Consider the following 27,038-nt stretch of genomic DNA (forward strand, 5'->3'; position numbering starts at 1 on the left):
GTGTTCTAGCTCCTCCACGGATGTTTTGTCTTGTTGTATACCTGCCTCAAAACTCCTTTGTTTCTCCATTTTCTCACCAAATTTTTGGATGGTATTCACAATATGCTTAGTGCATTTTAAGCTGCAAGAGTGTGTCTGTAATCTGTGGGCAATAAAATGGGATAAGCTCACTGCACATTTGAAAGGTGCCTTGTGGAGCAACTCAGTATGGCTGGAACACATACAAAGTGCACATGGAAGAATGTGACAAGCGTACAGGAAACCAAATGCACCAAAAATTAATTTTGATATCTTGCTTATTTTTCCTAAGCACGCTGACGTCTATCTTTACGATAATGTTGGCCCCACTTACAATGGATTCTGTAGTTAACTGTACCATCACACAGTGAGTCTCCTGCTTATCACAGCTGTCGCATTACTGAAGTTTTTTGGCATATGAAGCCGTAACCTTGCTGTATGGAGCCAGTCACATGTCAAGCAGCTGCCGCCCCATATTCATAACCTATCTTGTATCAATCTGAAGGCCACTTGCCTAAAGGGACACTCAGAAACTACTTAAGTAGCCAGCTCTTCTTATCTAGCAAGGAGTTTTTGTTGCTTATAGCTAGCACCTTGGTACGTGTGTTTTAGGGCCTTTTTTTAAGAGGCAAAGGTCTTCCTTTCTTTTCTAACATATCTCAAGTTTGCAGCAAAATGTGTATTTCACCAGGTGTGCATACGCAGCGCACATCCAATCTTTGTATGTCTGTGTGGATGCTGTTAACGTTATACATTACCAGACATGGGCTGGAAGCAACGAGATAAAAGTTGTATTTTATGAGTGCTCCCAGAAGCACTACCCTCAGCTGCATAAGAACCTGTGGCATCTGCTGGGAGATGCGTGTTATGAAACGGTGTGAGCTATTAACTTGCGTACACCCATTACTCTGTTTTCCTTCTTTTGTCAGCTGACCACGGCATGCTAGACAGTCTCTTCCTCATCTAGAGGAGGGTGTCAAAACCCTGCCTTCTTCTGAATCAGGGCATCAAGTAAGTAGTATCTGTTGTGAAAGGACAGGAAACAGACGGAGGGGTCCCAGGGGTTACAACTGCGCGTGTGTACGCGTGCATGAGGATGCATATGCATAAGAGAGCCTGTACAGCAACACCTGGTATGTGTCCGTATGTGTGACAGAGAGGGAGAAATAGGTTGATTGTACGCTGCAGGCCTCCTGTTGGCTTCCTGCAGTATTAGGAAGAATTGTACCTATTCAATCAAGCATATAACTCTAATTAATATTGAGGAAGGGCATCCTGCCTAATTAGGGTTTCCCTGCTGACCCTGCAGGATGTTACTTATGCTCCTCATCAAATCTGCATTCGTTTACTCTACAAAATATCACTCATGAAAAACCTTTTTTTTTCTTTTCCTGATGCTTCAGCTGCCTTCCCTTCTTTTCCCAATACCGCTTTTTCTTGCCTCTTACCATAAGTGCAGTGCCAGCCAACATCTATTCCTTCCGATCTTCTAAAGAAACCATTAGTCCAAACTGGACACACTTAGTATGTACATCCTCATTTTTACAGCAGACACGAACAAGATTCAGATTAGAGAGGAGGAAATGCTTTCTGACAGTGAGGACGCTGAGAGAGACTTCTCTCACCGGGTCTGAAGGGCATTAAGAACAGTTTGGATTAATTTTCACCAAAACGCTATAGGGTGTAGTTGAGCCTGTTTTGGGGCAGGAATGTAACCTAGTGATCTTTCAAGATCCTTTGCATCATCATTATTCTTCAGTTCTAGCACTGTAAATACTGCAGGTTCAACTCACTGCCCACCACTGTCTCCAGTTAGGACTTTTGGGGGAGGTGGGGGGAGTAAATATAAAAGGAATTAATATAGCTGGTGAATTTTGTAGTGACACCTGTTGGTACCTCCAGGCAGCAGATAAGGAGCAGCTACACCTCAGCTTGAGAACCTACCTCTGCTTCTCTGAGAGCCCTTCAGTGATGAGGGTCCTCCATGTCTGAGCTTTTCATGACTCCTATTAAGGAGCTGTTTCACTAGTGGCTTTGCAGTGGGAGTGCCAGGGAGCAGACTGAGGGCACACAGCTCTCGTACCATCTCATCTGCTCTTCAGGTAAAGGTTTGAGGCCCCTAGTGTTCCTCCCATGCCCCTCAAATAATTAAGGATTTCAAGTGTGCTAAGTTGTGTTAATTACAAACCAGTCTTCCTGCTGCAGGAATCTCTTCAGGACAGGTAGTAATTTCAGGCTCTAGCCCTTTAGACTGCTTGCTGTATATGCTGTGTGCAGAACTCCACTCAGAGCAGCTGAATGTTATCATACAATAAGAAAGTGTGATACATTCCCCATGTCAAATTGCAACTCAGATAATTAAATTCTTTCCACCCACATACCCCTTCCCCTTTCAACTGAGAGGGGTATCCTGCAATTACTTTTCTAAAGATTTATGTAGAGTTAAAGGGGAACTATTAAATGTTTCTTGCAGTCCATTCCTCAGCTGGTTACAGCTAAGCAGTGCGAGCCATCTGTATCACTTCATTTGAATGGCAAAGTGCTTTGAGATCTTTTGGAGATGAAAAGCATTTCATACCAAATCACACCCTCAAAGCGTTTCATTAACTTCTTCTAAAATAATGTCTGCTCTTAATCTTAGTGAAAGAACTTGGAGATCTCTATTATATGCTATATGCAGGTAATAAAAGGTAAGCCTGGGCCATCAAGGCCAGCAACTGATCAAAACTTGTACAATGCCTGTGTCTCTCCAGGTTCACATTTTTGCTTTTGTTTGTTTCTGGATAACTTTTAATTGAATTAGGAGGTTTTTCCTGAGTTTCTTCCAACCCATTTCAAAAGCCACTGCTGTTACGAATGAGCAGAAAACCCTTTTGGCACTTACTTTTCTCTCTGTTTCACCTTTTTCTTTTTTTTTTTATTTAAATGGGCCCAAGTATTTACAAAGGGAGTAGCAGTCAAAATTAAACCTCACATCCAAAGGAATTACAAGAGAGGGATTACAAGCATGTAGTTAAGGGAAGTATATAAGCAGATTTGATTTAGTGGAGAGCAGTCAGCTGGGATGCCAGCAGCTTTGCCCCTGCAGACTGCATCAGTTGGCACCGCAGGGGACAGTGGTGATGGCAGGGACAGGCTGCTGACCTGCCTGTGCCTGCAGTCCCTCTGTGCCACTGGCTGCTCTGTGCTTTGATGTCTGCTTAAAACTCTGCTCAACGCTTCAGTGTTTCCTCGGCTGGTGAGTCTCAGGGTAAGTGCCGGAGAGTTTCTAGAGTTGAATCGATAGTTGCTATTGCTGCTTTCTGCCAAGGCTTTAACCTTTTTTTAAGCAGTTTTGCACAAACGTTAATGGGTCTCTGCAAATTGATGTCTGTATTAAATTGGCACTGGAATTTGTGCCCTGGAGTTTGTTCAGACACTAAATGCAGCTGAAGGGAAACTGAGTTTTATTCTAAAATGTTAAGTATCCAGAGTTTCCTCTCTTCTTCAGCAGGTGTCACAGCAAGTCATACCTCCTAAATGACACTGTTAGTTTGAGTTAGAGGCGTTTAGTGTTATGACTCAGCCATTACAAGCTGTATCTTGATAATTCCTATCTCATCTTCCCTTCCATTCTGAGGCCAGCTGATGGATGCAGCGATGGGGCAGAATGAAATGCTGAAAGCAGCTCTCAGCATGCCGTGAGCTCTACAGGAACTAGCCTTTTATCTGCCAGGATTGCAAGCTAAACTAATAGGTCAGTTACATGTTCACTGTAGTGTACACACACTTCACATATATAAACTTGTTATGTTCGGTATCCCAGTCTTTATGGTATTTGTGAGAATAGGCTCAAGTTACTGAACAAGGTGGCTAATATGATGCTTTCCTTTGAGCATTCTTCATACAAAAGGTTTGTTGTTTAATAAGCACTTACACCTTAAGTCTTGAATAGCATTTCAAGCCTTTCTTGCCATGTCATCTGATTATAGCTCTGTTTCCTTCACAGCCAGAATATGCAAATACCCATGACATGTCTTTACAATGAAATGAGAAATTACTAGAATTTTATTGCTGGTTTTCTCCTCTGCTCCCTCCCAGACAAAATCCACCCTCAAATCATTTCTCTCATCTGGTTGGTATCAGCTGGGCTGACAAAGTGAAACCATCGAGATCAGAAATAATTATGAAAGCTTAAGGGAAATCTGAAATGTGCGTGTTCTCTGGAAGAAAGACAAAGCACATTTTCCAGATCACTGACACAATTGAGCATATTCCATATAGGTTTTGTTAAAAGATATATTTAAGAAAAAGAACCCTTCATCTTGTCAATTTGATGGGAGGAATCGGAAGGATTCAAGTCTGAAAGTGGGGCACAAGACAGGGGTGTGGATTATTAAAATGCAGAACAATTTAAAAGACTTTGCAGGATGGAAAAAAAAAATGTGACAGGCTTGATCCTCTGTTGCCCTCTGGCTTCTGAAGGTACTCGTGGTCGTGTGGGCAGTGTCACAACAGAGTACTGAGAGAACAGTCTCTGCTGGGCAAAGTGGACTGGGGTAAATGTTTCCGAGGGTGGAGCACAGGGAGACGTGGGTCTTCTAGCCTCAGGGTGGAGGTGGAAGGACCTGCTTCTGCTTCCATGGACCTCTGAGACTTGTTCAGTACTGCCTCCTTGCACACTGGGGTCTTTCTGGTGGGAAGCTGCCAGCTCACGGCTTCTCCCACCTTCCCTAGCAAGACAAAGGGGGAGGCACAGGATAATACTGCGAGTAGAGCTGCTGGGAAAGTAGGGACTCCATTGCCCCGCATTGTGCCAGCAGGGAGTGGAGTTGCTGAAGATGGAGCCAGCATGTTGGCCATCACCCTTGGGACTTCTTGGGCTACAGGTTCGGGACCCATCTTGCAGATAGCTTTCCTCAGTAATTGGCACACACCTTCTCTACAAGGTGTGCTGTATCACGCTGGGAGAGGGGGCTGGAGAGCCAGGGTGACTTTCAGATGCCTGATTTCTGACTGCTGAGGGGACCCCCTGAATGAGCCAGAGGTGTGGGGTCAGCTCAGACTTCTCCTGTTTGCCAGGCTGGGCCTGAGCTGAGTAGCACCTCTGTCCCATGTCTTTTGTGAATGTCTGCATGTGTACCTGCATGGAGAGGGCACTAGTCTTGCAGCAGAACACTAACAGGTTTGAGTGTTTGCTGAGTGTGTCCACGTCACTGGCTGGGTGATGAGCAAGTGTTGCTTTCATCTCTTCCAAGGACACAGGAGACTTTTGAGTTTGTGAAAACACAGGATCATAAAACCATCAGTGTAAAACAGGACAGTTTAATTTTCTGAAACGCAACTAGATAGGTGGAGAAATTAAATTATGGTCCATTTATTCTCTCACCACCTAAGTCCCAGTATTTTAAAATATCTCTAGGTGACATAAAAGTGGGTCTAGACTTTCAGTAAAATATTGATACAATTTTTCACTTAGTGCTGTTTAAAGATTTCCACATCAACAGGTTGGGTTGGTTTTTTTGTAGTGTATGCAGACTAAAACTAGAGCTTGGATTTGTTATCTAAGACTTATTCCAACTGAAGAGGATTTGGCAGTAGTATGTGTTTGAACTTACTTGGGTTTCAAATATTTTTTTTTTTTTACTTTGCACTTCTCTGAGGTTAAGCTGCCAAATGGCATAGTCTGGGCTCTTTCATTGGTTCTGGAAAGACAGTAAAAAGTTTCCCCTGAACACGGTTAGAGGTTTGATCTCTTCCCCCAGATTTTCATTTGCTGAATTCCACTTGTACAGAAGGCAGGAGCTTTACCACACTTGGCAGACAACAGTATTTCCATTAACAGCTCAAAATAAGCAGTTATCTGATAACACTGATAAATGACTGCCTTCTGAGAAGGGAGTGTGTATTATTTAAGAGGCACTACCTGAACTGAATTATAAGGTGGGTAAGAACACCCCTCCTTTCGTGTGAGCGGAACAGAAAGGCACGCTGCATCTCAAGCTTGCTGTATGGGATTTACGCTGCAAAGGACTCACCTTCACTATAGTGTGTTACAATAATCACAAGAATATTTCCATGCTTCTCGCAAACTGTTGTAAGCGGTATGCATGGGAAGGGGAAAAGGATGCACATTAGTAATCTTTCTATCACGTGTTTATTATTTTGTATATTTAGAATTATGATTTTTTTAGAAGCTCATTAAGGAAGGCTGTTGCAAGAGAAACTGCAAGCAGAACCGCATTTTGGTAATTTCTCAAAGCAATCACCGTACCAATCCCAGGCTAAGTTTAGCTTTGGTGGGATGTTGGCACAGAGTCACATCTGAGTCCAAATACAGGTTTGGAACTTCCCCAAAGTTCAGAGACAGTTATATCTGAAATTTGCTTTTCATCACTCCTCACTATTTACATTGGAGCTATACTGCCAAGAGACCATGGCTAGTAGAGAGGCAGGATGGACCATTGGTCTGACTCCATGTGGCAGTTGCTAGATCTGAGCATAAAGAGCACTAACATTTAAGATTAACTCTGAAATTTGTCCTCTCCTGCTGATAGCAGACGTTGACTAAACCCCAAATTCTAGAGTCTGGTGAAATTCAGATCTACACCTCAATTGTGTGATGAGACAGGCTATGCAATCAGGTTTAGACTGCTTTTACATTTATGGCACATTCTAGATAAGTATTTTTTACAGAATCACAACTTGGCAACCAGTGCTATCTGACAGTCTGTATAAGAATGGGATTCAAAGCTTTTTCATTATTTATATGTTTACAAGAGCAGTTATTCTTCTTTACTAAGATAAAAGGTTCTATATTGCTTCTGGCTTCACTTCTACAGACATTGTGACCCAGCAGGTTAGTAAAACACTCGGGGGGAAGGTGGGGTCATTTAATTTCATGGTGGCACATTACATAGTTTTCTGTCTCTGAGGTCACTGGGGACGATGTATAAAAATGGCATCTGTCAGAACATCAGGCACTCTTTCTCCCACTCTAATGCCTCACTTGTATTGTGGGGTTTTTTTCTGGCTTTGCTAAGAATTAGTCATCCAGTTGAGAAAGTTCATTTAAAAGCTCAGACCTTTCCAGCAGAGTATTCAGCCTCTCAGATGCACAAAATCCTGCTTCTCTTCTGTCATTAAATATCTTGTAGTATTATCAGCCAGAGTAGGATGATGGTCCTTGTGGTCTGGACAAAACCCAGATCAGACATCCAAAACTCCTCAAGGAATTCAAACAGTTAATGGGCTTTCTTTTTTGTATTTCGCCCTACAGAGAGTTTTGTTATCAGCAGAGACAAGCATAATTCTTGTGCAGTACTCGTCCCCGATTCTGAGAGGGCTTACGCATGTGATTAGATTTCAGTGGAGCAGCTTGTGTATAAATTTAAGCAAGAATTTTTTACAGGACTGGAACTATTGTGAATAAGATGCACAGTACCCCTGGGATCTTTCGATGAAAGGTGTTGTTATCTGTATCACTCATATCAGATACATTGCTTTTACATGAATGCTGTGGTTGTAGTCAATTCATTTTCTAATGTTTGAGAAAAAAAGATGCAAACCCTGGATGGCCTGAAAACAGGATCAGCGTATCACAGGCACTGCATGTAGATTCTTCCCTAGCACAGCTGGCTGACAGGTATTTCATGGAGTTAAAGGTTATACGTTTTTTGCGTGTCAGGCTACAGTTTGCACGTAGATCAGATATCTTTGACGTTTGTATTCACACACACCACTTAAAAGTTCTTCCCGCTGACTGTTACAGAGCTCAGAATTAGCTGGCTAGGTAAAATCACACGACCTGATTTTTTCTTTTGTGCTGCCCACCACTGCTGGCTATTATTAGATTCCGACAGAATTGTCCAAATGTTGATAAGCAGTGACTGATTTCTCACCAAAGCAGGAACACTGTGAAGTGGATAGTCTTGAACAATGTAGTCTAAATAAAAAAGCATCTACTGCTTTCCTTGGGAGGTAGTACAAAAATAACGATTTGTTTTCTCTCTGTGCGTTACAGAGATGGAAGGGGAAGCTGTTTGCAGCTCTTTTCTCACCGGAACATTCAAACTCATCATCCTTCTGAGAGCTGAAGACTGAGTCCAGTCCTGGGATAGCTCATCTGCCTCAACGCGTGATCCCTGTTATATTCTGAATCAAGCTCATCAAGGTGGGCTTAAGCTTCTTAACATTCCTTGAAAAGCATCACAGAGTTTTTTCCTTTATGGTAGTTGTATTAGAAATGTGCCATTTCTTCAGACAAAGGCTGAAGTCCTGAGTCTGCTCAGGATTGCATGGTTTGCATTTGATTTCAGTTGAATCAAGATTTCACTCAAATTGGTCTACATGTGTGGTCTCTTTGTACACCATTTTCCCTGCAAATTAACTGAAGTACCCACTACCTGGATGATGTAAAGTGTGTCATCTTTCTGGAGCATGTGTTGCATTTTGTATAGATTTGTCTGGTTTCCTCCTCATTTGTACTCAGATACCACCTAGCCGCCTTCATACTCAGTAGTTTTATATAGGTCTAAAGAGAAGCTGCATTTAGCATGAGCTAGAAAGAGCAGTGGCTGGGTGCCACCGATTTCTAGGTGATGAGGAACTCGGCTAGAGGCTGAGGGCTGTATGCATCTCTCAAGAGCTAGTGGTCTATGCTCTCGCATAGTCAAGGGGTAAAAGTAGCTATTTCTACAGTGTAAACCATCTGTGCTTGTTCAATTTCTACCTTAGGAGGAGATAAATCTAGAAACGTTTATTTCCCTCCTTGACTGAAAAGGGAGCCTAGCCAGAGTTCAGATGCAGGTGTTTGTTTTGTAGACCTGTAATTTGGATAGACAAATCCCAACTCGTGTGCTGGGCAGGAATAAAGCCCCTTCTATCAATCAGTGTCAGCTTTGAAAATGCTCTTCAATTTTTCCCCTCTTGCATTCATGCTAGTGTATCATGATGTCTCAATATTGGGCTGTAGTGGCAAATAGGATAAGCAGCGCAAAATCTCATAACCCTACAAACTTGAACAATTTTATGGACAGAACATCTGTATAATTGTATTAAAAATAGTTACTACTATACATGTTAATGACCTAGTTTTTCTTAATTTACCCTCTAGTGTAACTGTATATATAACTGAAACAGTAAACACTAGGAATTTTATCTGTAGTTTTAGTACAGGATATGTCAGAGTTTGGTGCTATGAACTCAGAGCACTTATCATACAGCTCAATAAAAGCCAGTAAAATATCTTTCGGATCTAAGTTACAAAAAAAAACCAAAACAACTGTATCTTTGTAGTGCAATGAGCTCTGCCTGTAAAAGTGTGTTGGGATAGTTTTGATTGCAACAATGAGATTAAAAAAAAACATTCTGAAGTAAAAATCAACTTCCTACTCCGACACACTGTATTTTAAGGGTCAAAAGTGAACTGCGAGAGCAACAGAAGTCTGCCTTTGTGCTGCACTGCAATCAGTACATGTCCTCATTAGAAGGAAAAGTGATCCACCTGAAGTAGGATGTCAACTTAACAACTTTTCTCTTTCCTACATGCTCTTCTTTGAACAGAGAAGAGTAGGGGTTTTTTTTTATTGTCAAAGTCCCTCGGGATCATAGTTTATGAGAAACTTCATGCAAGTTTAAAACCTATTTGAGTCTTTTCTTGCTGCTGATACTTACACAAGGCAGGTTTCTTCAATTATTTAATCTCTACTTTCTAGCAGAAATGACTGGCTTCATTTTTTCTTCAGCTGTTTGGTTTTGTTGCCCCACTAAAACCCTGGTATTGCAGGGCTTTGGTTTTTTTTTTCCTGAGGGTCACACTAAGGATAGCTCAGCAATTTGAAAAAACAACATACTTAACAGCTCACCTTCCCCCTCAGACACTGAATGAATAAAAGCATGAATATAAAGACACTTAATTCATGCCAGACACACACTACATACCTCATAAAGCTAACAGCCATGATAGGGTGAAGGGGAAGGGTCTCAAGAAATGAAGGTTCTTTTAATATTCTTGTTGCAGAACATCACAAAATAATAATAGGGACCAGTAAAGAAACTGTCTCATTTTTATCAGGAAAATGAAAACTGAGTTCATTGTACAGTCACATGACTCCCATTGAGGGCTTAATAAAGACTCCCTTTACTGTTGGATCTTGGAATAAATAAGCAGATGGTGGTGATTTGGGGACCAAATTGTTGGTTTTTACATGCAAAATGTCTTTGGATAGCAGGAGGAAAGGTTGAACAGCTTTAAATTAAACAATAAAAGCATGCTGTATTTAAAAAAGAAAAAAAAAAGACGGAGGCAAGAGCAACAACACTATCAGTATGAAAAGCCTCGAATCTTGAAGCTCTGGCAATGTTTTAAAACCAAGTAAGATAACACATAGTTAAGATTACTCAAACACAGTAAATTGGAAAATTGGTGGAGTCTTCCTGATTTATAGCAATAGAGTTTTGCTCCTATGATTTTATTTTCAATTTAAGACTTCAAATACATGAATCTTTAAAAAAATATATTAAGGTCTAGCCATAAGCCTAGTTTTATACTTTTAATATTTACTTTTAGCCTACTTTTCAATCAAGCTGATGAAGCCTACCTTGATTTACACCTGCCCTGGTTTCAGCTGGGATAGAGTTAATTTTCTTTCTAGTAGCTGTTATAGTGTTACGTTTTGGATTCAGTATAAGAATGTTGGTAACAACTGAAAACATCAGTGTGTTGCTAAGTAGCGTTTATACTAAGTCAAGGATTTCTCAGCTTCTCATGCCCAGCCAGCAAGAAGGCTGGAAGGGCACAAGAAGTTGGGAGGGGACACAGCCAGGGCAGCTGACCCAAACTGGCCAAAGGGGTATTCCAGACCATGTGATGTCATGCCCAATATATAAACTGGGGGGAGTTGGGCTGGGGGGGGGGGCGGATCGCTGCTCGGGAACTAACAGGGCATCGGTCGGTGAGTGGTGAGCAATTGCGTTGTTCATCACTTGGTTTGTATATTCCATTTTTTTATTATTATGTCATTTTTTTAATTATTATTATTATAATTATGATTCTCTTCCTTTCTGTCCTATTAAACTGTCTTTATCTAAACTTATGAGTTTTACTCCCCCCCCCCCCGCCCCGATTCTCTCCCCCATCCCACTGCGGGGAGGGGGCGGGAGTGAGTGAGTGGGTGGCTGCGTGGTGCTTAGTTACTGGCTGGAGTTAAACCATGACAACACCCTCAGAAGGATTTGTGCCATAAGATCACTAGTGCTTTGTGTTGTAATACGATCCCTTTTTAACCCCCTCTCCCTTATAACACCTAAAAGCATGCACGTACAATTGGAAAAGCTCATGACAGTGATGCTCACCTGATTGACTTCAGTCCTGAGCAGCAGTGACTGCACAAGAAGGGCTTCGTGCCAATGAAAAATCATGTTAGATTTAAGCCTTTTGCTTCTCTGGATTAATAGTATCTAGTGTAGATGCCTCCTAGATGTTTTTACTTCCAGATACTGCGTTTTCTAGAAGCATTCAATATGCAGTATTTGAGAGAAGCGTAGGCAATAGCACATGGAGCATTTGCCCTGGAGCTCTAGCTAGTCTCCTTGTCACAAGTGTAAACCCAACAGCTGTGCCATGACCCCCTGTCAGTGCCTCTGTCAAACCATTTCAAGAAGGAGTTGGACTTTCCCCTCTCTGTGTGATGCCAAAAGCAGACTTGTTCTCCTGGTTCCAGGAGGCTCCGATCCGGAGCCTTTCCAGGGCAACTGCCAGGCTTTCTTACAGGCTCTGCAGTCAACAAAACTATTATATATAAATGGTCCTGGTGGGAACCGCCCACAGCAATGCACATCGGTGTCTGGCCCCTGCTGCTCTGGGGTCACTCAGCCCAGCCTACCTGTTATATCCTAATAGCAGCTACTCATCTCAGCGCTGCTCTTGTATCTTCTCAGACTCATAATACTAAACTTCAATGTGTTGAGTTTAGGTACAATTAAGACCATCAAGAAGGTCACTTTGTAAACTAAATCCAGAAATGTGCCCATGTTAGCTTCATTTCTAGCCTCACGTACAGCCTGTTTGAATTTGTCTGTTGGAGTATACCTCTGTGTGTATTACGTGAATACTGAAGGCTGAGCAGGACTGAGCTCATGGCCCCGTTCAGTTGCCCTGGCAGGACAAACTGACCCTCCAAGAGGGACGAGATAGGGGGAAGACAGCTGCCTGGACTGCCTGACATCCGTCTGCAGTCTGTGGCTAAATACCACATGTTGTAGAGGAAGGCTGCTTGTAGCAGCTTATGTTCTCGGACAGAGGATAAAACTACTTTGCCTGACAAAAAAGTCCTCCCAAGCGTGAGCCTTGTGACCTCTTGAGAAGGGACGGTGTTCCCCACAGCTGCTGTTTTCATTTGGGTAGTTAAAATTCCAAATGAAAGTAAACTACCGGAGGGGAGCAGAAAAGCTGGAGTTTGTCCAGGTAAATATTGGCATGTAATAATTGCAAGTGAGCTTGTGTTTCCGTCTCTGGGAACGGTTCACGAATTTCATGTGCAGGCTTTGCCTTACCCACAGCTTAAATGCAGCTGTCTCCAGGGAAATATGGAGGTTATTTAATAGTGCCCAGCAATGACACAAAACAACTTAGGGCAGGAAGAGAAGAGCACCATATTAAATTAAAACTGCACAAAGCAAAATTTAGGGAGACAGAATGTAATTACCTAACTTGGATTGTGGCCAAGGCACTTTATTATTTAAAAAAAAAAAAAAAAAAAAGGAAAAAATGCCGTAAGAGCCATCAAAATCACAAAGAGATGAGACCTTGCTTTCAGCCTCTCTTCTGAAAGATGGCACCTCAAGTAGCACAGTGCCCATTAGCACTATGCCAGGGTATTGATTCAGTACCTACTAAGAAGGAAGAAGGCCACCTACTGAAGAATATGCATAATTAAAGCTAAAAAATGAGCTGCTTTCATTGTGAAATATAGAGTTCTCATAGCAGTCTTTCCCCAGGAATACACCATTGAAAAAATATAGTTTGCACTTCACCTCCAAGGAATTTTGCAAAGGTCAACTACTAGAGCCAGTTGAATCCATTATTTAGTGAATTGACCATTTTGTAGCTGAATATTTCATTGGGTTTGTTTTTACAATCAACTATTTCTGTTCATGCTAAAAGGAAGTATCACTAAATCCCCATTTTTACTGTGGTAGACAGTGAGACAGAGGCAGCCAAAGGAAGCAGATATAACCAGCTGTCCTTGATTTTTAGCAGCTTCTAATTCCTTTGGGTTCCTTTGGTAACTCCCACCCTTGGGTGAGTTTCCAAGTGTTACTCTATAAGACTGTAATAGAAATCAAGACCCTTGTTGCTGCCCCCCAAAAATTTCAGCAGCTTTCTGCAGAATTACTCTATATTACACCATGAGGTCCTGAAGATACAGCATCAAGTACTTAGAAGGTTCCTTGGGCAAACGGGAATAGGGAAAGAGAGTCGAAGGCAGAGGTGCTCTGGTGGGAGCATGGTTTTTGCATCCCCTGTGCAAACTAGAGACATGCAGACTGGAAATGACCCATATGTTTTTCATCATTATGATTTTAGCCACAGAACCAGATTCAACCTGCATGTAGTCTTCTGCCCTTTACAGAATGGGTGTCTTCCTAAAGGAAAATCCTGAGATTTCACCTTGATCACAAGTTCCATAGTTGATGCAGAAATCATTTGAGACCTTAGGGCCTGTGCTGTGCACAAGTTCTTTCCAGGCTAAAATTCAGTAAACCTGTGTAAGATGGTTACCCAAATATGCTTTTGACCTTTGCCAGTTGTCGAGGTTTAAGCCCAGCCGGTAACAAAGCACCACGAAGCCACTCGCTCACTCCTCCCACCGGCCACGGTGGGATGAGGAGAAAATATAAAGGTAGGCTCATGGGTCAAGACAAGGACAGGGAGGAATCACTCCCCGCTTATGGTCACGGGCAAAAGACGGACTCAACTTGGGGGAAAAAACAAAATCAATTTAATTTACTACCAATCAAATCAAAACAAGGATACTGAGAAGTAAAACCAAACCTTAAAACACCTTCCCCCCACCCCTCCCTCCTTCCTGGCTCAACTCCGTTCCCGATTCCTCTACCTCCTCGCCCCCAGCAGTGCAGCGGGACGGGGAATGGGCGTTGGGGTCAGCGCATCACGCGTTGTCTCTGCCGCTCCTTCCTCCTCAGGGGGAGAACTCCTCGCTCGTCCCCTGCTCTGGCGTGGGGTCCCTCCCACGGGAGACAGTCCTTCACAAACTTCTCCAGCGTGGGTCCCTCCCACAGGCTGCAGTCCTTCAGTCACAGACTGCTCCAGCGCGGGCTTTCCCATGGAGTCCCGGCCATCTTGGGGGGGCATCCCCCTGCTCCGGCGGGGGCTCCTCCCCGGGCTGCAGGTGTCAACTGCTCCCCCCCGTGGGCTGGGGGGGACAGCCTGCCGTCTGGTGTCACCACGGGCTGCAGGGGCATCCCCTCCTGCCCTGCTCCTCCTCCCCTCCTTCTGCGCTGACCTCGCTATCTGCACAGGGGTTCCTCTCACGTTCCAATCCCACTGCTCGCTGCAGGCTCCCTTCTTAAATACGTTATCCCGGAGGTGATACCACCGTCACCGATGGGCTCGGCCTTGGCCAGCGGCGGGTCTGACTTGGAGCCGGGGAAGCTTCTAGCAGCTTCTCACAGGAGCCACCCCTGCAGCCTCTCCCCCGCTACCAAAACCCCACCACACAAACCCGTAACACCAGTCTATTGTGGTGTTTTGCTGAAAGGATAGATCAAGGTTTTAGGAAAACAGATTTGTTTTATAGAACAGATGCAGAAGGTATAGATAGCTTATGTAGAAGTTGCGTGTTGGCATTTAGTTCATGTTCAAAAACACGGGCACTGTATCTCAATTTTTTGTGTGTTTATTTTTTACTAGGATATCTCAACTATCCTGGGTGCATACTGAATGATTTGTAAGATCTAAATTGCAGAGCAGAGTTTGCCTTTTACAAATAAATAGTATTAAGCACTTGTAAAATTATCTAGTTACGTTACATCTTCGTGGGCAGCAGCTTCTACTGCTTTTCTATATAATATGTCCTTCAGACACTGTGCATTCACCAATATGATTTTACGGGTATCTCTAGTAAGTTGGAACATTTTAGATTAATAAATTACATAGCAGCATTATTATGTGGAGTTTTCGTTTGCTCCACAGTTACGGCTGAGACTTACTTTCCATCATAAACCCAATAAATATAGCCCCCTCTATATAATCAAAAAAGCTCTTTCTGCTTCAAGTTATGTGTAAGTGGTCTCTGACCAGTTAAAACTTTTTTGCCATATTGTAATGATTTCTGGCAAAGTGGTTTTCAACAGGTAGGACTCAAAAATCATTTATGTTTTCAAATGCTCTTCCAATGTTTTTTTCCTTGTATCTTAATCTAAAACGGAGTTCTAAAAACTTCTGTGGGGCTAACTTAGAGGTTTATTTTGGAACAACTCTGAAAGAAGATAAGGCCATCAAATGACTCTGAGAACTCTGCACTGTTGTTGCTGAAGGAAGGCTGGCATTCCAGCCTGTCCTTTGAGGAGTGCTAAGAAAGATGTAAATAATGACTACAGCTGAAAATACACAGAAGACATTTTCCAGACTCCTGTTTCTGAGGGTGTGCATCTGCCAGGCTGTGCTATTAAACACTGTCTCTTCCTTATCACTCCTCACCACCAAGGCAAAATTTTTACACCCAGTAGACTTGAAGAAGGGTAAAAAGTCATAGGACTTGGGACAGGAGAATAAGGGTCTCTGTCTCCCCTGGGCCTTATTTTATATGCAGAAGTCTGCAGTGAGTTGAAAGAACTTCAGAATATAACAAATACAGCCAGCATATACCTACAATGTCTGAGGAGAAAATTCTGCAATTAAAAGTGGTTTTTTTCACACACAGATTTGCATGGGTCCTGCATAAGCAGACACCATTAAGAACTCTTCTTTGAACAACCAGTGCAACTTTTCAATATTTATGATTTATCATGGATTAAAGGTTTTTCTCTCTGCAAGACAATGATTTCTTGACTTTTAGTAGCTCTCATTTTGATCAGTGCTGAGTACTTTTTGGAGTCCTTACCTATGGTCTCTCTATGAAAAGAAACATAAACTTTTAATCGATCTTGCTCAACATACACATAGTCTTCCTTTATTAATGAGTAAAAAACACTAAAATGCCTTTCTCTTAATCATATAGTAATTTCACTAATTCCAGCCTTCTTAGTGATCGTACTACAAACCACAAGATGTACTTTCAATTTCTTATTAGACAAACAGCATACTGCATGTAGTCTTCATTAAGATCCCATATGCCACCAATTATGCAAGCATCATTAAAAAATGAGTGAATACATCTACATTTGTAACTCTCCTTGGCCAATATCACGCAATTACAGCATGTGTATAGAAAGAAAAATAACGATCTGATGCTGTAGCATCACCATCAGTACTGGAGACATGCATATGCTAAGTGAGTCAAGATCTATTTTGCATGTTGTCATTGCTCCATTTGGAGCTTGGATGTGCAGGGAGGGGTGTTCTGACAACCAAAGACAAAAAGGAAGCATTGGTTCATGGCTCTGAGTTGGGATAACTTAGCTGGCTTGTCATCCACAGTGGGGACCCATCCCAGTCCTCCAGGGTGCCTCTACTATGGAGCTATTCTGCCATGCCTTAAGAGGATGTGGTAAGCTCCACAGCTATCAGCCTTTTTCATCCTGCATTAGCACATGAAAGGTTGCTAGCCCCAAATGATCCTTGTCATTGTTTCAGCACAAAGCTGTTGTACAGCAGGTTCTATCAAAGACATCCAGAAGGGACCAAGCTTTGAACCATTGCTATCCATTCATGCTGGTATGCAGGGTGGCTGCAACATGGCCCCTGAACTACTGAAGCAATACTTTTATAAAGCTCCTATATGAAAAGGTGGTGACAAAAAATGATCTAAAATTGGTATATTGGGATTGCTGTAGAGGATTTTTCACATTTAAGTTTTTTTTTTTTAATCAAGTTCTTTCACAAAAGTACTTAATGCAAAAATACCACATTTTATCAAACAGCTACATCATGGAAAAGAAGAGAAATGAGGGTACAGCTATTTTCTTACTTATTAATGATTGGGTTGGTTTTAAATGTAACTTTAGCAATTAATTTTGTGATTCATCTCAAAACTAAAAGATTTTTTCCAATATATCTAACTATGCCACAGAAATACTTTGAAATTTTTAACTTTTAAATTAGAGATCATCTAGCCTCAATATCCTTTTTTCTTAGTATGTTTGGGTCTGAAATATCTTTGAACAAAAGTGAAAAACCCAGGTTGAAGCACGAGAATGAAGGCAAGAAGTGTTTTCTATTGACCACCTTTCAGAAGAGATCAGACAGATCACCTCCCAGCTTCTTGATGAAACATGCCAAAGCCTAACCCTTGGGGAACACCCTTCCATCAGAAAGGGTGTTACAGTACCATCTCTTCACTATTTACTTATCCTTACCATTCTCATCACTACCCCAGGATTACCAAGGTTACTCCCTACCCAAAAAATAACCCTGATTCATCTAAAATCCTCACTCCCATAAAGAGGAAAACACTAGCTGTTATCTGAGGCTTGGGATTTTGCTATTACTATTGATTTAATACATCACATTTTCAGATACTGTGGTGACAAGAAAAAAACAACAAAGCAGCTAGATACTAGGTAGTATCCAGACCAGTATTTTATCTGTTTTTTTTCAGTCTGTTGCGAGAGTGATACAGCAAGATAACAGTACTGACTTCAGCTCAACCTGCTGTAATGGGGTGGAGGATTAGAGCCGGTAGCCTTCTCAAGAAAGTCCTATCAGCTGTAGTAAGTACTCCAATATTCACCACGAGAAGAAATCCCTCCTAATCTACTTTCTGATATTTTGTTTCTTTTTATAATCAGCAAAAATGTAAAGGGCTTCAGTCGTCTTATTTTCCCAAAATGAATGATTCTAAAGAAAACATCCATTTACTGCTTACTCTTTAACTGGATGCTATTCCCAAGTGCTGTGTAATCATTAAGTGAGCTTTAATTTAACAAGTGTGCTGCTCTTAGCACATTTTTACTTATGTAGTAGTAAATTAACTATAACAGATTATAACTGTTCTCCATCATTTAGCAATAAGTGACACTTCCCATAAATATCTTTAAAACTAAACCAAAGTGTTTTTATGGCACTTGCTCACCACTCATTCTCATTTATGATCACAGGTGAAACAGTATCCATTTCAAAGAAAAGAAGATTATTTTTCATGCTGAGATTCAAAATTGCAGTTCATTTGCTTTCTGGCTACTGGGAAGGAAACTGCACCACCTGAGGTATGTCTCACCTGGCCACCTCTGGTATATGAGCAATGCTTTGATAACGGGGATAGGAACACTTCAGTGGCCTAAGTGAATTTGCTGGATCAATGAAGCATCGCTGCATTTTCAAAGTGATTTCTTACAGTGTTTCATAGTTTCACGCATTTATATCACAGATTTTGCTTTGGTAGTAATCAGCAGCTGGCTTCTGAATGACTACAATGCGAAGGGCTAAATCCCAGAAATACAGTAACCAAACCTGGTATTTAGAGGAGCTCTCACCCTTTTTATCTGCAGCCTGATGAGTTCTTATGTTAACCCAGGCCTCTATGCTTGCGTCTAAAGGAGAGAAACTCCTTCTGAAAGACTGTCCTTACGTGACACTTCTTTTCTCCATCTGCTGTCTATATAGATAGGGAATGACCATGATTAATTAGAATAGCTGCTAAAGTAATTTCTCAAGAACAATGATGATATTTAACTTGAATATTGTTTTCTCCAGGGCTTTACCGTGATCCTTTAAGATTGTGCACTTCAAAGGAAAAAAAATGGATCTGGCACTTACATTTATGCTAGGCTGACATTGTTGGTTTGCTGCCAAAGAGGCAGATCACAGAGGCAACAGCTGAGGGATCTCAGCCATTGAACCTTGGTGCTAGCCTTACAAGAAATCACTTCAATGGTGACATGGAATATCTCTGTCCATTTTGTCCTTAAAATTGGAGAAATGCCATTCCAAGTTAAGTTAAATCAGAGCTTTCTCATATAAGCCTATGACTCTTCAGAATCAAATTGATGCCATCAGCTTGTTTCAGCCATCAGCCTGAAGCAGTCTTACAGAATGAAAATTGTTGTTATAAAAAGCCTGATCTGGCCTCACCCTCTTATTGCCCACAGCATATCACAGACCTCTTCATATAGCCTATCCTTCCTCTGAAGTTTTCTATAGTGTTGGTTTGGGCTTTTTTTTTAACGGCAAAAATAAACGTGACATGAAAAATAACTGTTATTCTCCTGTACTCAGCAAAAAGAACTTGTGCTTGCGTTTTCATAGTTAAATTTGCATTTGAAAACTGTTTAACCATAATGGCCCCTTGTCAGTATTCTCACTCAGAAATGTTCTTCTGATTTCTTGGCATCTCCTTCCCTCCCAGTTCATGGGGATTTTGGTCTCTAGCAGAAACCAGCAGAGAACAAACTCGCTAAAAGAGGCTAGTGGAATTTGAGTTGCATAGGGGTGTTAAATTAATTATGTGTAAAGTGTCCACTCCTTTTTTTCTAATAAGTCCATATGTTCTCTTAAATATACAGAATGATGGCATTAGATAGGTAATAATCCTTGATTTCTCTCAGTAGTCTTAACTGAACTGTGAGGTAGAATTCTCCTCTGGAAGCAAACTGCCTATTTTAGCTTGGCGAAAGGAAATACATTCATCCAGTCAGGCAACTGCAGGAGCAGGACAGAACAGGAATTTGACCAGAATTTTCAGCTACTGTTTTCTAACATGTAGAAACTTCTCCTTTATACACATCATCAAAACAATGTCTCTAGTTTGGAATTTGGGAATTTTTTTGAGGGAGTTTTGGAAGTGGCCCACTGTCACTAGAAAATACAATAACTATTGCTGTATTTCTGTCTGGGTGATTTGTATGTACAACAGTTCTACTGTGTCCACTCTTCTTCTTGAGGATTTATTTTTGTCAATCTATGTTATTTAGATTTTTATTATTTCAGTTCTTATCCTACTCTGAAAACTGAAATATTTGTAGTGCGTCTTATTTTTTCAAATTTAAACACTTTTGATCTGTAAACAGTGCTCCTTAGAGTCTGTAGAGAAAGGCATATGTGAGCGAGTCTAATACAAGTTATTTATTCCTGCATATCCATAATCTAATCTTGTTCTCAGTTCAGGTGATGTCCCTGTTTATTGTCTTGCCCCAATGTATTAAGCTATGATGAGACTTTCAGTGTGGAGACCTCAAGGAAAGGGGTATTGGTCAACAGAGGCTTGATCTATGTGTATTATGTTATGTGACTGTGCTTAAAGTTAAAAAAGGGCAAGTTCTTTAAGACAGCATAATGCCCATGTTATGGGCAAACTTCCCTCGCTAGTGGTGCTTGTTTTACAATATTTTGAGAACTTGTGTTTCCTTCTCAGTCTTTTCATTGATAGCCAGATGTCAGGGGAGTGCTGGAAGCAGATAGCCAAGAGTAGTTACAGGTATCCTGGTGATAGCCTGTGTTATGACTCTGATTGTAAAAATATTTGAAATTTTCATCAGATATGTAACATTAAAAGCCGGATAAATTATGAAAAGAAAAATGGAAAGTGGCTGACTTGTTTAACACCTTAACTAAAAGGACAAAAAAGTAAGTGCCTCAAAAAAGCCTAAAAAGCAAATCTGTTTGTTGTTTTTTCATCAAATATTAACTAGATCCTGAGGGGTTTTCATTCTCCAGATGAAAATATTGGGCTTGCTTATCAGACTGCAGAGGCTTACATTGAAGTGATAGTCTTGTATGCAATCATCATGGAATGGTATACATCAGAGACACTGAAACTGGTGAACTGATTGAAGCCTTACATCTGGCTGTGATCCTAGAAGCCCTGGTAGCATGTGTTCAACCCTTCACACTGTGTTTCCGCAGCACTTCATTGAGAACAGGGCCTTTAACTGTAAACTCACTTTGCCAGGGTCTTTGATTCCTTGTCTGCACCATGTGGCTGCTATCAGTTTACAAATAAAGAAAAATTAAAAGTGGTTTATGAACTGTTATTATTATAACCGAGTTCTGCTATTAGCTAGGTCTAAATGTTTTCATATATTCCACACCCCTGTTGCCCTCTGAGATTTTTAACTGTTGTTTTCTTGTACATTAATAATTTCCTTGTGTAATTGTTCCCAAGAGAATGAGCTGAAAGAATTATGAATTAATTTGCATCTTTTAATGTACTAATAAACTTCCCAAGAAGAAAATTTCACTCCATCCAGGTGGAAACCAATCACTTTAAATCAAAGCTTACTGAATTTCAAAGAGGGTTGGTTTTTTTTCCAAGACATTGCAGAAAAACAGTGCCCAGCATGTTAAGAGTAATTAGAGGGCATAAACAGCAATTTTAGAAAAAGCCCCAGGTCATTTTTTGCTGCAGTAGAGTTCACAGGCATTTAGGAAAATGAGTATTTGTTGTATTTAAACAAAATGAATAGCAATTTCTTGGAGGTTGAGAGGTCTCATGCTGTAAATGTAGATTTCACCCTTTAATCGAAAAATACTTCTAAACTCTTCTAGCTTTTTTTTTATCATCTGATGTAAATAAGTAATTCAAGCTATAGACCCTAAAACATTGATCAGGAAAAAGAAATACCCTTTTATGTACAATTTATTCAAACAGAATCTTCAGTGAACAAAATGTTCTACCTTATGTATTCATTTATAACCGCACAATGTCAGGTCCTTGTTCACCAAAGAACTCATCTTCATGTATCTCTGAGCAGTTGAGTAACAAAAGCACTACTCCTGAGTAACTAACGCAACGGTTCTGAGCATGTGCGTTCAGTTAAATACGTTAGGGCGCTGTTCCAAGTAGTATCATCGTTACTTACAAGCTTAAGCGATTTACTGAGCTGGGGATTTGACATCCGAATTTATATACCTTCATGTATTTTAACCTTGGTTAAATTTAAGACTAGAAATGAATGCTTTAGCCCTCATTTTCCAAATGACATGTAAAATACATGATTAACAGAAAATATAAGACTTGATATCAAACTTCTGATTTTTGAAGTTTATTTTAGTAGTTGATAAAGTTTAGCATTAACATTTGGCAGGGCAAAAAGGTTTGTTTAAATGGCTACAGCCTGTCTAGGCCAGAATGAATCCCACAATATGTTTTGAAAGAAAATGCTCTTTAGTATCAAAATCCCTGTTTAATGTCTGAAAAAAATAAGCGGACTTTTTGTTAAGAAAATAAAGGGAGGGATTGCAACTGCCCTTAACCAAGAGTTGATTACATTGCGCAGCTGGTATGGGAGAGGGAACAGAAGGGGGAAGGGACTGATGAAGGTCAGGGAGAAAGCAAGGATAAAACATAGCAGGCTTGGAAGCAGACCGAGAAGTGTTAGAATTGTGACCAAGGGGGAAGCCTGGGTGAATGTCAGGAGCAGCGAGAAAAGGCCTGGGCACTTGCAGTGACCAGGGAAAGACCCAGAGTAAGAAAGAGGAAACAGCTGTGCTAGGTCAAACAAGGGGGTACTGCTAAGAATGCTGTAGTGAAGGTAGCTGTGCCTCTTCCCTAAGCAAACAGATGCAGATTAGAGACAGGAGTTCATCAGGATTATTGGTACGGCCATAGGGAATCCAACCTACAAAAAAAGTTGAATACATTCTGGGTGACGTTTCCTCTCAGAAAATATAAAATATAAAAGTAATTTCTACAAAATAGGGCCTAAACTGAATGATCAAAAAAATGGATGCAGGAATTTCTCAGTAGAAGATCTGGCCATTTAGAGGGTTTTTTTCCCCCTTTAGGGCTTTGAAAAGCAAAAGCTTCTTTATCTCTACAGCTTGATACAACACTCCTTTCTTCAGTATGCCCAAGAAGGAAAACACTGTATTGACTGAAAAAAAACCCAACAAGAACCTGTTCCCCCCATAAAACTACTCTATGACATGCATGTTTCCATAAATTTTACCAGGACTTTTTTCTTAGCAAGTCTGAAGTTTGCAGAGTACTCGCAGAGCAAACTTGTATGTGTACTCACAGCATTGTTTTTCACAAAAAGTACTGACAACAGGCAGAGCACCTCTAGGAGTATGAAAATACACGTTTAAAACAAAGCTGCTATTTTTGTTCTTTGAGATGTATTATTTTGTTTTCCAGGCTGTTTCAGAGGTTGCAAACAAATATATTGTTTGTTTTCTATTCTTAAATTATTTTTTTACACAATGTATATATAAATTCATTTTAAAAATGTCTACAGTAACTATAGAAGGCTGACTATTTTTGCTGTTCTCAAAACACCATTTTTTACACACACAAAAATCCAGCCATCTCTTAAACAACCCAGAAGACATTACTTTACACCAGAAGTGCCTGCCACAATGCATTCATTTTATTTTAGCAATATAGATAAAACGTGAAATTCCTTATAGATGATGCTTGTTATGACAGTGCGTAGGGAATTTCCTCACAAACACACACAAGCTTTTTCTCCAATTCCAGATACAGTATTACTACATTGAAGTTACTTTTGCTTAATGTAAATATACATGCAAGTCCTGAAAATACACAAGCTGCAGTCCACATTTCAGTACAATGCTTTTTAAAACTAACGAGGTGCAAACTTTGTCACAGGAATGAGTGAAGACACTAACCTCAGTGTCAGCACAGTTCAGTACCACTGTAATGACGCAACTGTCTGTTTGAAATGTTTTGACATCTGGCTGAATAAATCAAGACCCCAAAAATTCTCACACCTGTAGAAAATATTGACACTGCTTCACTTTTGGCACATCCCAACCTGCTCTCGCCGCTCAGATTCCTGCATGGAAGGAGCTATATCCAAATACTTTATTCATCCATGGTAAAGTAATATGCTGTTTAATGGCATTTTTTTTTTGCCAGGCTTTGAGAAAGACATCAGTACTGTCTCCCCAAATCCCTCCACACTGCACTGTTTTATGATATCTAATCTAAAATAAGAACATGATGCTTAATGAGTATGCGTTCATCACATGAATAGCAGGAACAGTCCAAAAGTCCCCTGTAATCTGCTGGGAGAGATGTCTGGAGTGCTAGAGAGTCAGCACAGCCAGAAAACCTTCAAAATATTTTTCTTCAGCTCTAATTTGAAAAACTTCAATAGCAAAGTTTACCCTAAGGAGAAATTGTGCTAACCACAGATTTATTTATTTTCTGCCGATGAACACAGCCATGTGAACAACTGACAGAGATGTCTTTTTCTGTAGGAGGATGCCAGTGCTGCAGAGTTAAAAGCTTAAGCTTCAAAATTGACACTCACCCTATTTATTAACACAATAATGGGCTTGTTGCGGCTCATGCGGCTTTCCAGGATTGCACTGGGCTAAACATAAAGAGTTTTTTACTGTCCCATTTCAGGTGGCTGGCAAGGCAGAACGCATGGCTGAAAATATGTCACATGGTATCTCCTGGAAAATGACTGCATTGCTCGTGATCCTCGCTGTCATGGCAAGACAACAAAATCCCTTAAGAAACCATTTATCTGTAAGAACAGACTGACTTTATTGTTTGAAATTACATGACGTTTCTCATATGAGACTTGAGGGGAGCTTGGGGTAGTCTCTCTGGGAGTCAGGCAGTCAGATCAGCTTTCCCCCTTGGGCACAGCAGCCAGAGACCACCATCCCTTATGCCCTGGCAGCAGCCATTTATGGGAATTTTCACTCCTGGGAACTAGCAAGGCTGGGAACCTGGCAAAGGGCTGCTCCCTCACTGGGCTCCTGCCTGGCAGAGAGGCAGGGCTTGGAGCCTGCCCCACTGTCTTCCATGCCAACTTCACATATCCCTTCGGGATACTCACGTTGCTTCACAGTGGTGTTTTCTCATATTGCAAAATTTCTAATTAGACATTAACCCTTTAATATTAAACTGTACTTGATCCTGCCTAGAGAACTGTAAGACTTCCAGCAAATGCAAAACATGTTATAGGTGAAAACATGGCCTATTGAAATTAAAATTGTAGGAAATTTTGATGTCAGTACAAGTTTTCCTGTTTACAGTTTTGATTTCTGAGGGATTGTTCACCTATTTTCAAAAAACAGTATCTTTGTGTTTCTTCTTTTTTAGTATTTTTGTTTCTTTGGAAATACCATCTTTTTTTACATACCGCCTGGATAAAATGTTTACTGTTTTCCAAACACCTCTTATTGGTGCGTATCAGTCCTGAAAAACCAAAAGTGCTTCAGATCCTTCAGGAATCATTATGTTAGTACTTCACAGACTCATAGAATAGCTGAGGTTGGCAGGGACCTCTGGAGATCATCTAGGCCAATCCCCCTTCGTAAGCAGGTGGCTCAGGACTGTGTCCAGTCAGCTTTTGAAAATCTCCACAGATGGAGACTCCACAATGCTCAGAGCAACCTGTTCCACTGTTCTTATGTTTAAACAAAATGTCTCGTACTTCAATTTGTGTCCATTGCCTCTTGTCCTTTCACTGGAAATCACTGAGCAGAGTCCGGTCTGGTTCCTTCTCCTTTACTCCCCATCATCAGGTATTCATACACATTGATAAGATCCCCTAAGCCCTCTCTTCTCCAAATTGAACAGTCCCACCTCTGTCTCAGCCTGTCCTCATGTGAAAGATGCTCCAGTCTCTTAACCACCTCTGTGGCCCTTTGCTGGACTCTCTCCAGTATGCCTGTATCATTCTTGTACTGGAGAGTACTGGACACAGTACTCCAGGTGTGGCCTCACCAGCGCCGAGCAGAGGGAAAGGATCACCTCCCTTGACTCAGTAGCAATGCTGTGCCTAACGCAACCTGTGATACTGCTGGCCGCAAGGGCACATTGGAGGTTCACGTTCAACTTGTGTTCACCAGGATGCGCAGGGCCTTTTCTGCCAATCTACTTTCCAGCTGGGTGGCCCCAGCCTGTGCTGGTGGATGGGGCTGTTCCTCCCCAGGTGCAGGGCTTTGCACTCCCTTTTGTTGAATTGCATGACATTCCTGTTTGCTCAATTCTCCAGCCAATCGATGTCCCTCTGTGTGGCAGCACAACCATCTGGTGTATCACCCACCCCCTCCCAGTTTTGCAAACCTGAGGGCGCTCTCTGTCCCATCATCCAGGTCATTAACGAAGATGCTAAACAGCACTGGACCCAGATCCAGGTGTTGGACGCACAGTGCATTTGAACACAATCCCACGAAGGAAGAGCGCATCAGAGTTAAAAAGCAAATTTTTATGTGTGCATTTGGCTGCCATCTCACCAATGAGCCTCGCTGCCATGCTGTTGTCCATGCTTTTGTCAGCATGAGCTTGAACTACTGCAAAAGCACAGCCAGCTGCTTTGAAGCTCTGCAGTAATACCAGGTGGCACAGTGACTGAAGCTATCGCCTTCCTGTCTGAGAGAAACGGTCATGTCACAGCAGCGCCAACAGAGAGGATCCAACCTGTTGGTTTTAACTCAAAAACTCTTAGATGCTTTGGGACTTGCTTACATAAGAGCCCACTGTTTTCCCACTCATGCACCAATTTCACTAGTTAGAGCATTTACATGTGTTGACCATCTAGTAGAAAAGGAGTATCTGCTAGCAGGCAAGTTTCTGTGAAAAAGCCTCAACAGCTGAATTTGCTTTCAGTGTGGGCGCTGTGTGGATTTGGGTTGCTTCTGGCAAAACTATCTATTTAAGAAACAATTTGGGACAGAGCTGGATTGAGGATCTTACTTGAAAGTCCCAGGAGATTTTTTAACATGATTACATGCTGTAGTAAAAAGAGATAAGTTTGATTCCTTGCATAAATTATGACTATTAATAACTGAATTATAAATTTAAATATTATTATAATGAATCCTTTAGTACCTAACAATTATAGAGTGTTACAAACTCTGAAATAAACACTAGAAGTCTCTAAATAAACAACATATTTGTGGCCTGAAACTGGCATTTTTTTCTTCCGTTGTA

The 27,038-nt window shown here is 41.2% G+C and overlaps 1 long non-coding RNA gene across 1 annotated transcript; it reads left to right on the forward strand.

Moving 5' to 3' along the window:
* The first annotated feature begins 3,050 nt into the window (after nucleotides 1–3,050).
* On the forward strand, nucleotides 3,051–27,029 carry LOC121233626. The gene is made up of 4 exons (XR_005933527.1): nucleotides 3,051–3,268; nucleotides 18,280–18,387; nucleotides 24,495–24,620; nucleotides 26,101–27,029. It is a non-coding gene; the product is annotated as an uncharacterized LOC121233626 (long non-coding RNA).
* Nucleotides 27,030–27,038: the final 9 nt, after the last annotated feature.

The sequence above is a fragment of the Aquila chrysaetos genome, chromosome 11 (genome assembly GCF_900496995.4).
Source record: "Aquila chrysaetos chrysaetos chromosome 11, bAquChr1.4, whole genome shotgun sequence".
In the NCBI taxonomy this organism is placed as follows: domain Eukaryota; kingdom Metazoa; phylum Chordata; class Aves; order Accipitriformes; family Accipitridae; genus Aquila; species Aquila chrysaetos.